This window comes from Mus caroli, chromosome 1, assembly GCF_900094665.2.
Source record: "Mus caroli chromosome 1, CAROLI_EIJ_v1.1, whole genome shotgun sequence".
Taxonomy (NCBI): domain Eukaryota; kingdom Metazoa; phylum Chordata; class Mammalia; order Rodentia; family Muridae; genus Mus; species Mus caroli.
The window spans coordinates 93,372,116-93,384,845 of NC_034570.1; positions in this window are offsets into that span (position 1 = coordinate 93,372,116).

Genomic DNA, 12,730 nt, shown 5'->3' on the forward strand with positions numbered 1-12,730 from the left:
GCTTACTTCAGTTTTATGAGACTCCTTCTAGGAGAGAGTGTTTTGATTTGGAGGTAACAGCTACAGTGCACGAAAAATAATTTCTGTATTGATATTTTTGTTCTTTTTTCCTTTATCAGTCTTCTCTTTCTTCTGCTCATCCAATCTCTTGTGGTGACTTGAAGTACATGCATACATAAACTTAGTTTGTACTGTATGGTTTTGACTCATGATTGCCTCCCTGGAATGTTAAAAATTTATAAATGATCTAGAATCCAGACAGCTGACAATAGCTTTGTTTCTGCTTTAAACAGGTGAAGGGCTGGCTCTGAGTAACAAACAGCTTTGTTTCTTTGCCTGCTGGAAACAGTTTTCATAGTGTGAAAAGATGACACAGTGATGTAAAGATTCCTTCCACTCTTATAATTTTTCTTGCATACTGAAAGCTTAGTCCCTAATAATTTCAGTTATTTTGAGCACTAAACAGGTTAATTGTCTCATTAAGAGGAACAAAATGAGGCTTAGCATCATTTACCTACAGGGCCAACTTTACACTGTTGGTTATGTCTCTGAGGTGCCATGATCTTCACAACTTCTCTCTGCCTCATGCAGGTGGCGCACACTCACCTCTAAAGCTGTGCCTGGCATCCTGGTCTTCTCTATTCTGTCCTCCACCATGCTCACCAAGGCACATGAAAAACTGTTTCAGCTGCCTTTCTGAGAACTATTTCCTATGTGGTAGGTGCTCTTTTCATTCAGTGCTGTTTTCTCAGACATTACATGCTTCTGTTCAGAGATAACTAAGGCAGGCACCCTCAGGAATGGACACCTATGTTAACATACCTTCAATGTATCCCTTTCTTGCTTTTTACTAAACCTTTCTGATTCAAACTGAACATGCACAGAGATGTTATGCTCATCACTTTCACTTTTTTTCCACATGTGGTTAAATCTTTGGCTAAGTTCATGAAAGAGTGTGTTTTTTTTTTCTTTTAAGTTATGACATAAACTCAGTGTGCTTAGGAATGTACTCAATTGAGGATCCTTAATGAATGGCCTTATATTTTCAGGGAGGCTGATGCCAATTGCCCTTTGGAATAAGAGATTTATCAGAAGTGTTTTTATGACATAGATTGGCAGTGGCCATAGCAAGTCACCTGAGGAGGGTTCAGTCCCACAAGGCAATGTGGGGACCTCTCATAAATTTCATGTTTATTTTGATGAGTCCCTATACAGTCGAGTTGTCTCTGATCCTTTGGTCGAGAGAGAAGGAGCAAAGGTCAATGAGTGTCCACCATATGCCAGGTGGCATCTACAGCCCCTGACTGGTTAGGACATTTAGTAAACTTGCTTCAGTGATGGGAAGAAAAAGGATAGACAGACAGAATCTCTTAGTAAAGTGCCAGTAACTTCCTTGTGGCAGTTCGAATTATAGTCAGCTGTGAGGGTGCAAAGAGGCTGATGGAGGTAAATGTGACCTAAGTGGCGCCTAACCCAGCTTTGCAGAGTCTCTTGCTCTAGTATTCTTTATATTGCAGCAATTTCACCAGTTTCTTTAAAGACAGGAGTCCACATTGCTGTGTTCCTACCACTGTCAATATCTGGCTAGTTCTTCAGCTACTAGTGTGTGGAAGTCTAGTACCCATTTTCAATTCCAAGAATTACAGCCTCCCAAAGGGACTCCTTCCAATTATCCATCAATGGTATCCTGGCTGGCCCCTACTGGAATATTTTAATGAACAGGACTTAGCGCTCCCTGATGAAACATTCCTGTAACACAATTACTTTTTAATTAAGCCATCATTTTCTCTGAATGTAATGATCCTAATCTTCCCATGAAGGAGAAGAAGAAGACTATGGTTTTTGCTAGTGCTATTACCAAGCTGACAAAGACCTGTTAGTGGAAATGGGCTCAATTGCTTTTCAATTCTGTCTGTTCTTTGGGACCCTACTTCATTTCTTTCTTGTTATTTTTTTTCCTTCTAAGTAGTTCTACGTGGTAGTTTCTGCACAGTGTTGCTTCTGCCACTTGGTTTCTGTGACAAGGGCAATGTAGTTTGTATCTCTGGATATCAGCTTCTTCATCTCCTTTTTTCTCTGATTTAACCTTCTCTATTTAGAATATCCTTATATTTTCATGAATAAACTCTCAATTGTGACCACAAGGTATACAACACATTTCTCCTCTCATTTTTGTCTCATTTCTTTTTTGAAGATTTATTTATTTGCTTATTATTTATTTAGAGAGGCACATTGGTGACCATAGAGATTAAAACAGGGCTTCAGAATTTCTGGAGCTGGAGTTACAGTAGGTGGTGTGCTTTCTATATGGAGGCTGGGAACCAAGGAGAATCATAATAAGTACAAAGCCTTTCTGGGCTAGAACAAGATCACTCTCAGCCTGGGCAATTTAATGAGATTGTATCTGGAAAATAAAAATGTACAGAAGGACTGGAAATACAGTTCCCTGGGAGGATGCTTGGTTAGCATATACAAGTGTATGTTCAGAATGGCATACTGAGTCAGAAGGACTTTGATTTTTAAAGGCGTAAATCTTGGGATATTGGCTGTGAAGCAATGTCAGGTGGCTGCTTTTCTGCCTTTCTGAGCTGGAAAGTTTTTACCCCATCATCTGGCTGCTGAGTGTTCATAAATAAAATCAAATGTTTGAGATTTTGTTAAAAATGACCAATGACTGTTCTGTTCTACTCTGTTCTTTCTGGATTAAAATTTTTGAATTGTGGTTAAGAGATGAAGGTGTTCCTAGAAGGGTTTTCTGAAAGACAGTTTTGCATTCCACACTCTACAGCAACCAATTATGTCTACAGAATTGGTCAAAACTGTTGTAATCTTTGTACACTCTGTGTGTATCTGATCCAAGATCTCCATTCCTAATCTCCCTTTCCTCCATTCAACTCTTCCAATTCCCCTTTAAATGCAAATAGTTGAATAAGAGATATATCCATAACTTACACAATGTCCATTGAAAATGTGTTCAAAACTCTCAAAAGAATGTCTTTACATTAAATTATTTTGTTTATTTATATTCCAAAACTTGCCTCCTTCCTGGCTCCACCTCCCAGAGTTCTTTACCATATCCTTTTACATGTCTGAGATGGTGCTGCCCAACCTACCCAGTCAAGTCAACCTCAGCCGCACCAGTATTCTTCCTCCCTGGGGCATCAAGTTCCACTGGATTAGTCGAATATTCTCTCATTGAGGCCAGACAAGACACTCTACTGCTACATATGTACTTGGTACCAAGGTTCAGCTCAAGAATGCTACTTGATTGGTGGTTTAGTCCATGGGAGCTCTGAGGAGTGTAAGAGACCAAACTGTGGGAAACCAGACCTTCAGCAACTCCCACCCTGAGATCCAATTGACCCTTTGTTGGGAGCCGAGCCACCCCCTCCTTCTTATTTCCACCAGGCTCCTGCGACTATTTAGACAGAGCCAGCATTCCAAGAGAAGTCACAAGATGTTTGAAGCCTGCACTCAGCATCTGTCCCAGATGTCCATCCCTCTCTCTGGCTGTTAATGATACCTTTCAATATGTTATGGCCCCTAATGATACTTACCTTGCCTGCTCTTCAGGTTTAACTACCTTTATAGTTACCTCCACCTTTTTAAAAGACAGAGAATATTGTGTTTTGACTAAATTGCTTCCCCGCATGACAGGACACCCACCTGATGATTTTCTAAGATTCTGGGAAAGAGGGTCCATACTTCCATCAAAGCACAAAGAGAGCCTATCACAGCTGTCACCCTCACAGTTATCCTTTGATTGGGAGCTGTAGGGCCAGGAACAGGGATTGCCTCCTTAATGACCTCCAATCAACAGTATACCCAACTTAGTATGGCTATAGAAAGATATTTTCAGCAGGTGCAGGCTGGGTTAAAGAATCTTAAAGATTCTGTTATCTCACTTTCTGAGGTAGTGTTACAAAATAGAAGAGGGTTAGATTTGCTTTTCCTCCAACAAGGAGGACTGTGTGCTGCTTTAAAAGAGGAACGCTGTTTTTATACAGATAAGACAGGGTTAGTAGAAGATAGTCTGAAAAAGGTACAAGAGAGTTTAGAAAACAGAAAAAGAGAACAAGAAAAAAGTGAATCCTTGTATCAAAATTGGTTTTCTACTTCTCCTTGGCTCTCCACCTTGCTTCCAGCCTTTTGGGACCCTTCATGGGCATTCTGTTGCTTTTGTCATTTGGCCCCTGGGCTTTTAATAGATTAACCAGTTTTGTTAAGTTACAGATTGATTCTACCTTAAACAAACCAGTTGCAGTCTATTACCATCGGCTAGACATCCGAGGCTCAGTCGAATACCTCTCTTCTGCCGATGCAGAGAGGACAGCCGTTGGCCTTCAGTTTTCCACCCTTGCTGCAGACACGGAGCCTTCTTGGTTCCATAAGCTGTGGAAATGACAATGAAGGAGGGTGACCTCCAGCTCCTGATAGTGACCGAAGGCCATAAGCTGTGGAGTTGCCAATGACGGGAATATTGTGGTGCCACAAGCCAGATGCACGCTGCCTATTGGCTGCAGGGTGACTCCATGACGGGATTATTTTGGGTCCACTGCCTGGGTGCCCATCAGGACTACCAATGGCCTGATCAAGCCATTCGAATAAGATGTGATGCCGGGAGTGGGTGCCACTCGCATAGCCTAAAACAGAGGCCCTGCCCTACTAGGACCTGAAAAGGCCTAGTTACTGCGGTGCTGGACATGGGTTCAAGCCACACAGCCTAAGACAGGCTCTCCACCTACCCTCTTTTTATGGCCACCCCCTAACTTTAATAAAGAAAAAAGGGGGAGATGTGAGAGACCAAACTGTGGGAAACCAGACCTTCAGCAACTCCCACCCTGAGATCCAATTGACTCTTTTTTGGGAGCCGACCCACCCCCTCCTTCTTATCTCGACCAAGATAAGCCGCAAGGTGTTTGAAGCCTGCACTCAGCATCCACCCCAGATGTCTGTCCCTCTCTCTGTGCTTTGATTATTCCTCCTCGGCCCCTCCCTATTTCCTCTCATTGTGTGCTTATAATCAGGCTCCCAGCCTCCATTAAACAGACCTTGACAACCCTTTGCTTGGTCTCCCTCACTTTTCTGGCCCATTTCTTTTTTAGGCTTGGTCCCCCTCAACCCCAGAAATAACTAGATCCTGCAAGTCAGGATAGAGGAGTCCAGCTTAGTTGACACTCTTTTTCTTCCTAGGGGATTGAAATCCCACTTGGCTCCATCAAACCTTTCCCTACCTAACACTTCCACAAAGTAGCCAATCTCAATACAATGGTTATCTGTAAGCATCTGCATCTGTCTCAGTCTTCAGCTGGTAAAGCTTCTCAGAGGTCAGTCATGCCACGCTCCTATCTGTGTCACTGGTTACCAAAGGCCTCCTAGGAGATAGGCAGGCTGTGGAGTGTGGGAGTGAGGCAGGTAAGCCGATTTGCCATGGATAAGTTATAGACCAGAAGCTCTCTGAAGTATTTTTAGATGGTCTCCAATAGCTTCCACTTTTACTTCTCTAATTTTTTTTTATTCTAAATCAAGTTTTTCATATAATTTTTCTCAGAAGTTTAGTTTGCTGTCAGTTTTATTACTATAAGAAACCTTTGCTGATTATTGTTTCTGCAATAGTGAGCTTTCTTTTTTACTCAGCTGTACTCAGTAATTTCCCCCGAGTTCAACTTCAGGGGTCAAACAAAGCAGACATGTATTTTGTTGTTGTTGTTGTTGACTATTTTCATAGCAGCTTTCTTTCTTTTTTTTTATTTGTAATTCATTTTTTATACTCCATATTCCATTTCCCACCTCTCCCCTCCCACCCTCCAACTGCTCCACATACCACACCTCCTCCCCACCATACCCTGTCTCCACATGTGTAACGAACTGGATTCAGAAGGTCCTTCAACCCATGGGGAACCAGGATCCCAGTGTTCAGGTGAGCAAGTAGTCTGCAGATGACAAACAGACATGGACACCAGAGCAACTGCTATACCTGAATGTAATTTCTCAAAGCGAGCACCAGACTTATAATACAGAAGAAAAACAAGAAAGATAGGCAATATATCAGCCAAGGTACATCAAGATGCATAATGGTTCTTTACACAAAACAGATAAAATGCATACCAAAAGAGCTGACAGGATTCAGGCAGAATTTACAACTGAGATAGAAAGAGCCCTATCTAAAATCAGCTATTTACAGGAGCCAGGTGAAAGGTCTGTTGCAATGCTAGTCTATTGTTAAATCCACCACCAGGGGTCCCTTAGTAAATACCTAATTATGCTTTTCCTCTGGGCCTAGTGAAAAACATGCACCAGGGGAGTTCTGTTCTACTAACCTTTTCATGAATAATACAATGCTCCAGTTCCTTCTAAAACCACAACATACCTTCTTTCTACTATTATGTAATGTAGGCTCCCATTCATGTCTGTAATGAGAATTCTATTTTGAACTAGCCCGAGATTACTAGCTCCTATCTAGCAAACTGTGAGATGCTTGATTACTGTCAGCACTGGGGCATTTCATCTGAATGAGTAACATTCTTAAAACATTCCAAGCCCAGGGTCAGCTCAAGGGCTGCCTAGGACATTGGTGAAGTCCACGGAATAAAGTTCCCCAATCTGTAGGTTGCTGATTTGTCTTATTGACTGTGTCCTTTACCTTACAGAAGCTTTCCAGTTTTATGAGGTCTCATTTATCAATTCTTGATCTTAGAGCATGAGCCACTGGAATTCTGTTTAGGAAATTTCCCCCTGTGCCAATGAGTTCAAGCTCTTTTCCAATTTCTCTTCTATTAGATTCTGTGTATCTGGTTGTATGTTGAGGTCCTTGATCCACTTGGACTTTAGCTTTGTAAAAGGTGACACATATGGGTCTAATTTCATTCTTCTACACACAGACAGCCAGTTAGACAAACACCACTTATTGAAGATGCTTTTTTTTCCATTGTATATTTTTGGCACCTTTGTCAAAAATCAAGTGATGTTAAGTGTGTGGTTTTATATCTGGGTCTTCAATTCTCTTGATCAACATGTCTGTCTCTGTACCAATTCCATAGTTTTTATTACTATTGCTCTGTAGTAAAGTTTGAGTTCAGGGATGGTGATTCATCCAGAAGTTTTTGCTATTCTAGGTTTTTTTTTTGCCTTTCCAGATGAATTTGGGAGTTGCTCTTTCTATGTCTTTGAGGAATTGTGTTGAAATTTTGATGGGGATTGCATTGAATCTATAGATTGCCTTTGGTAGGATGACCATTTTTACTATGCTAACTCTTCCAATCCATGGGCATGGAAGATCTCTCCATTATCTGAGTTTTCTTCAATTTCTTTCTTGAGAGATTTGAAGTTTTATCATATAGGTCTTTCTCTTGTTTGGTTAGTTACCCCAAGATATTTTATGCTGTTTGTGGCAATGGTGAAGGGGATAGTTTCCCTAATTTCTTCTCAGCCTGTTTATCCTTTGTATAAAGGAAGACTACTGATTTATTTGAGTTAATTTTATATCTGGCCACTTTGCTGAAATTGTTTATCAGCTGGAGAAGTTCTCTGGTAGAATTTTTGGGTTACTTATGTAAACTTTCATATCATGTGCAGATCGTGATACCTTTATCTCTTCTTTACCAGCTTTTATCCTCCTTGATCTCCTTTTATTATATTATTCTAGCTAATATTTTGAGTACTATATTGAACAGATATGGGGAGAGTGGCCATCCTTGTCTTGTTCCCCATTATAGTGGGATTGCTTCAAGTATGTCTCCATTTAATTTGATATTGGCTTTTGGTTTACAGTAAATTGCTTTTACTGTGTTTAGGTATGGGCCTTGAATTCCTGATCTTTCCAATACTTTTAACATGAAAGGGTGTTGTACTTTGACAAATGCTTTTCAGCATCTAAGAAGATGATCATGGGATTTTTTTTTCTTTGTGTTTGTTTATATAGTGGATTATGGTAATAGATTTTCGAATACTAAACCAAGCTTGTATCCCTGTGACGAAGCTTACATGATCATGGTGAATGATGGTTTTGAGGTGTTCTTGGTTTCGGTTTGCAAGAATTTTATTGAGTATTTTTGCATCGATATTTATAAGTGAGATTGGTCTGAAGTTCTCTTTTTTTGGTTGGCTTCTTGTGTGGTTTAGGTATCAGAGTAATTGTGGATTCATAGAATGAGTTAGGTAGTATTACTTATGTTTCTATTTTATTGAATAGTTTGAGGAAAATTGATATCAGGTCTTCTTTGAATGTCTGATAGAATTCTGCACTAAATCCATCTGGCCCTAGGCTTTTTATGGTTTAGAGGTTTTTAATGAATTCTTCTATTTTCTTGTGCCATATGGGCCTGTTTAGATACTTTACCTGCTCATGGTTTCACTTTGGTATGTGGCATCTGACTAGAAAACAATCCATTTCATATTGATTTTCCAGTTTTGTTGAGTATAGTCTTTTAAATATGATCTGATGATACTTTGAATTTCCTCCATTTATATTGTTATCTCTCTGTTTTCCTTTCTGATTTTATTTATTTGGATACTGCCTGTTGGCCCTTTAGTTAGTTTGGCTAGGGGTTTATCTATCTTTTTGATTCTTTCAATGAACCAGCTTTTGGATTTTCTGATTTTTTTATTGTTTTCTTTGTTTCCATTTGGTTAATTTCAGTCCTGAGTTTGTTTATTTCTTACTTAGGGTTCTCAGGTGTGCTGTTAAGTTGTTAGTGTAAAATCTCTCCAGTTTCTTTACCAGGGCACTTAGTTGTATGAAATTTTCTCTTAGCATTGCTTTCATTACTTCCACTAGGTTTGGGTATGATTTGTCAAAATTTTCATTAAATTTCAGGAAGTCTTTTTTTTTCTTTATTTCTTCCTTGACCAAGTTATCACTGAGTAAAGAGTTGTTCAGTTTCCATGTTTATGTGGGCTTTCTGTAGATTTTGCTGTTACTGAAGACCAGCCTTAGGCCATTGTGGTCTGACAGGATGTATTGTATTATGTCAATCTTCTTGTATCTATTGAGCATTGCTTATGATCAATTTTATGGTCGATTTTGGAGAAGGCACCATGAGGTCCTGAGAAGAAGGTGTATTCTTTTCTTTTTGGGCAAAATGTCAGTAGATATCTGTTAAATCCATTTGGATCATAACCTCTCTTAGTTTCACTGTGTCTCTGTTTAGTTTCTGTTTCAATGACCTTTCATTGGTGCGGGTGGGGTGTTGAAATCTACCACTATTATTGTGTGGGGTTCAATGTGTGTTTTGAGTTTTAGTAAAATTTCTTTTATGGGTTTGGGTGCTTTTGCATTTGGGGCATAGATGTTCAGAATTGAGAGTTTCTCTTGATGGATTTTCTCCTTGATGAATATAAAGTGTCCTTCTTTATCATGCTTGAAAACTTTTGGTTGAAAGTCTATTTTATTGGATATTAAGATGGTGACTCCTGCTTGTTTCCTTGGACCATTTACTTGGAAGACTTTTTTCCATACTTTTACTCTGAGATAGTGCCTGTCTTTATTGTTGTGGTGTGTTTCTTGTATGCAGCAAAATGTTTGATCTTGTTTGTGTATCCAGTGTGTTAGCTTATGTCTTTTTATATGTGAGTTGTGTCCATTAATATTTAGAGGTATTAAAGAGAGATGACTGTTGGTTCCTGACATGTTTGTTTTTGTAGGTGGTTTGATGTGCCTGTGGCTCTCTGTTCTTAACTTTGTTGTGAAATGCTTAATACTTTGTCATTTCTGTGGTGCAGGTATCTTCCATATGTTGGATTTTTCCTTCCGGGATCCTCTGTAAGGCTGGGTTGGTAGATAGATATTGTTTGAATTTGGTTTTGTCCTCAAATATTTTGTTTTCTCTACGTATGTTGATTGAGTATTTTGCTAGGTATAGTACCCTGGGCTGGCATTTCTGTCTCTTAGAGTCTTCATGACCTCACCAGGCCCCTCTGGCTTTCATAGTCTCTGGTGAGACATCTGGTGTAATTCCAAAAACTCTATCTTTCTATGTTAGATGGCCTTTTTCCCTTGAAGCTTTTAATATTCTTTCTTTGCTCTGTGTATTTAGTGTTTTGTTAGTTATATAATGAGATTTTCTTTTCTATTTATTTGGTGTTCTATATGCTTCTTGTACATTTATGGCCAGCTCTTTCTTTAGGTTGGAGAAATTTTCTTCCATAATTTTTTGAAGATATTTTTAGATCCTTTGAGCTGGAAATCTTCATTTTCCTCTATTCTGATTATTCTTAGAGTTGGTCTTTTCATTGGGTCCTGAATTTCCTGGATGATTTGGGTTTGGAGCTTTTTATGTTTTGAATTATGTTTGATAGTTGTGTCAATCCCTTCAACTGTATCTTCTACACATGAGATTTTCTAGCCCATCTCTTGTATTCTGTTGATAATACTTACATCTATAATCCCTGACCCCTTTCCTAGATTTTTCATTTCCAGGTATGACTCATTTTGTGCTTTCTTTATTGTTTCTACTTCTACTTTTATGTGTTGGATCGCTTTATTCATTTCCTTCTCCTGTTTGCCTATGATTTCCTGTATTTCTTTCAGTGAGTTATTGATATCTTCCTTAAGGATTCTATTATCTTCATGAGATAGAATTTTAGGGCAGATTTCTGATTTTCAGGTGTATTGGTATTTTCATTGCTTACTGTGTTGCAAGAACTGGGTTCTGATGATGCCCACATATTTTGGCTTCTGTTGCTTATGGTCTTGTGCTTGCCTTTTGCCATCTGGATATCCCTGGTGTTTGTTGATCTGGGTGAGTGTATGGAGTCTGACTCTTTTATCCCTTGGTTGCTTCAGGTCTCCCCATATTCCTGCAGCATTACTGTATCAAACGACCTATGGCCTTCCAACTGGGGGCTCTTCACAAGTGCAGAGACGCTGCTGATCTGTTGCAAAGGCTGCAACTTGCAGGAGGCCTTCAGACTGTTGGGTCGTCAGTAGAGCAGTCAAGCTGTTGTCCAGCTGAGTGCAACTGATCCTCACATGCTCTGAGAGCAGGGGATCCTCAACTGCTCTGAGTGCAGAGAGTCCTCAACTCCTCAACTTCTCAACTACTCTGAGTGCAACCAGTCCTCTAGGATATATCAGGATATGGAGTCTTCACAAAAGCAGACCAACTAGGAATCAACTGCTCTAAATGTAGTAGGTACAGTAGGCTGGGTTGAGATATGGAGTCTTCATGGGAATAGACCAACTATGGGTCTGCCCCAGCAGCAAGTACCAGGCAGAAGGGGTGGGAGGGATGGACCAAAGTGGTATTCAGGAGGGCAGATCTTTTGATGGTTAATGGGTCCCAAGTCCACCAGGTTCCCAGCAGTAGCTCCAAGATTCAGGGTGAGGGTGAGTGGCAGGGGTGGCTGGTTCTTATTAACTGCTCTGAGTGCAGCGGGTCCTCTAGGATGGATTGGAATATGGAGTCTTCATGGTAGCAGACCAACTATGTTGGTCCCCCAACAGTAAGGACCAGGTGCCAGACCTGTATTTGGATATGTATAGCATGAGCCATTGTTCTTTTAATCATGAAAGGATTATTTCCATTGGTACAGACTCAGTAGAAGATAAGTAATATCATTTCTTCATTAACCCATGACAAGAGAGTAGCAATTTTTCACTCATAATTCCACATGTGTTCTGCTGTGGTTCCTTGTTTCAGTAGTCCACATTTTCTAGCTATTCCTATCATATCATGCCCTTGGAATTAACTTACTACCCTTTATATCAATAAACAAATAGCTGGGACAAGCAGCCACATATTGGTAATGTAGTTATGATCATTATTCCTGTGGTGAGACAACAAGCACAAAAGTAAACTGGAAGGAAAGTGAGAAAATTTTCAAAGTTGACCATACAGAAATATTGAAGGAAATAGAGACTTATAACTGGACTGTGTAGATGGTGTTTGATGCTAAGCTTCTTGTAGCTCTTGTAGCAAATAACATATACTATGCAGAAAATAAAATAACAGCATTCATCCCTTGGAGAGGTTGTGAGAGCCAATGAACCATGTAATGCATTGCCAGTGTAGTTTAAAGTGAAAAGACAGCGCTCAATGAGTATGGCTATTATGTGTGGTCCCAGGGATCTGAGAAGCAAAAATAAGAAACAAGGCATGGTGAGGAGATCCTAAGGACTAATAAGACAGTGGAGTGGTAGAGTCCAAGCAGTGTGTTATCTCTTTCACTCCATAGGAAATGTGGCAAACAGTAAATTCCAGGGTTCCTTAAGCAGTTAAGGCACTATAATTCTCCAAACACAAATCATAGCCAGGCACTTTTCTCTGCCTAAGTCCCTGCCTTGTTTTAACCCCATGCCACAGCAGTTACTTATATATGACCCACAAGAGTTGAATTGTTCAGTTATTCACCACCCATATTTCAAGAGATGGAATATTTTGTTTATGTTGACTCTCCCACAGAGTAACTTGAATGATTGATATCTAAGAGGTTATGGCTTGTGGAGAGCCGTGCCGCGAGCAACCCAGTCAGTGAATCTAAAGAAAGATCTATATGTCTAGTTATAAGAAATATGTCTACAATATGAACAAGTGAGGCTGTAAAATCACTTCTGTCTTAATTCTATTTCTTCCTTAGAGAAAAGCAGTAACGTTTGCAATGACTCTGACATCGTTGACATTTTCTGGTCTCTAAGTCAACTTCAGCTTCACATTTTCTTGTTCAATGTCAGGGACCCACACAGGATCTTCTGGGCTCATCTAAAGGGCTTGTGTCACCTCTCCAGCTCTGC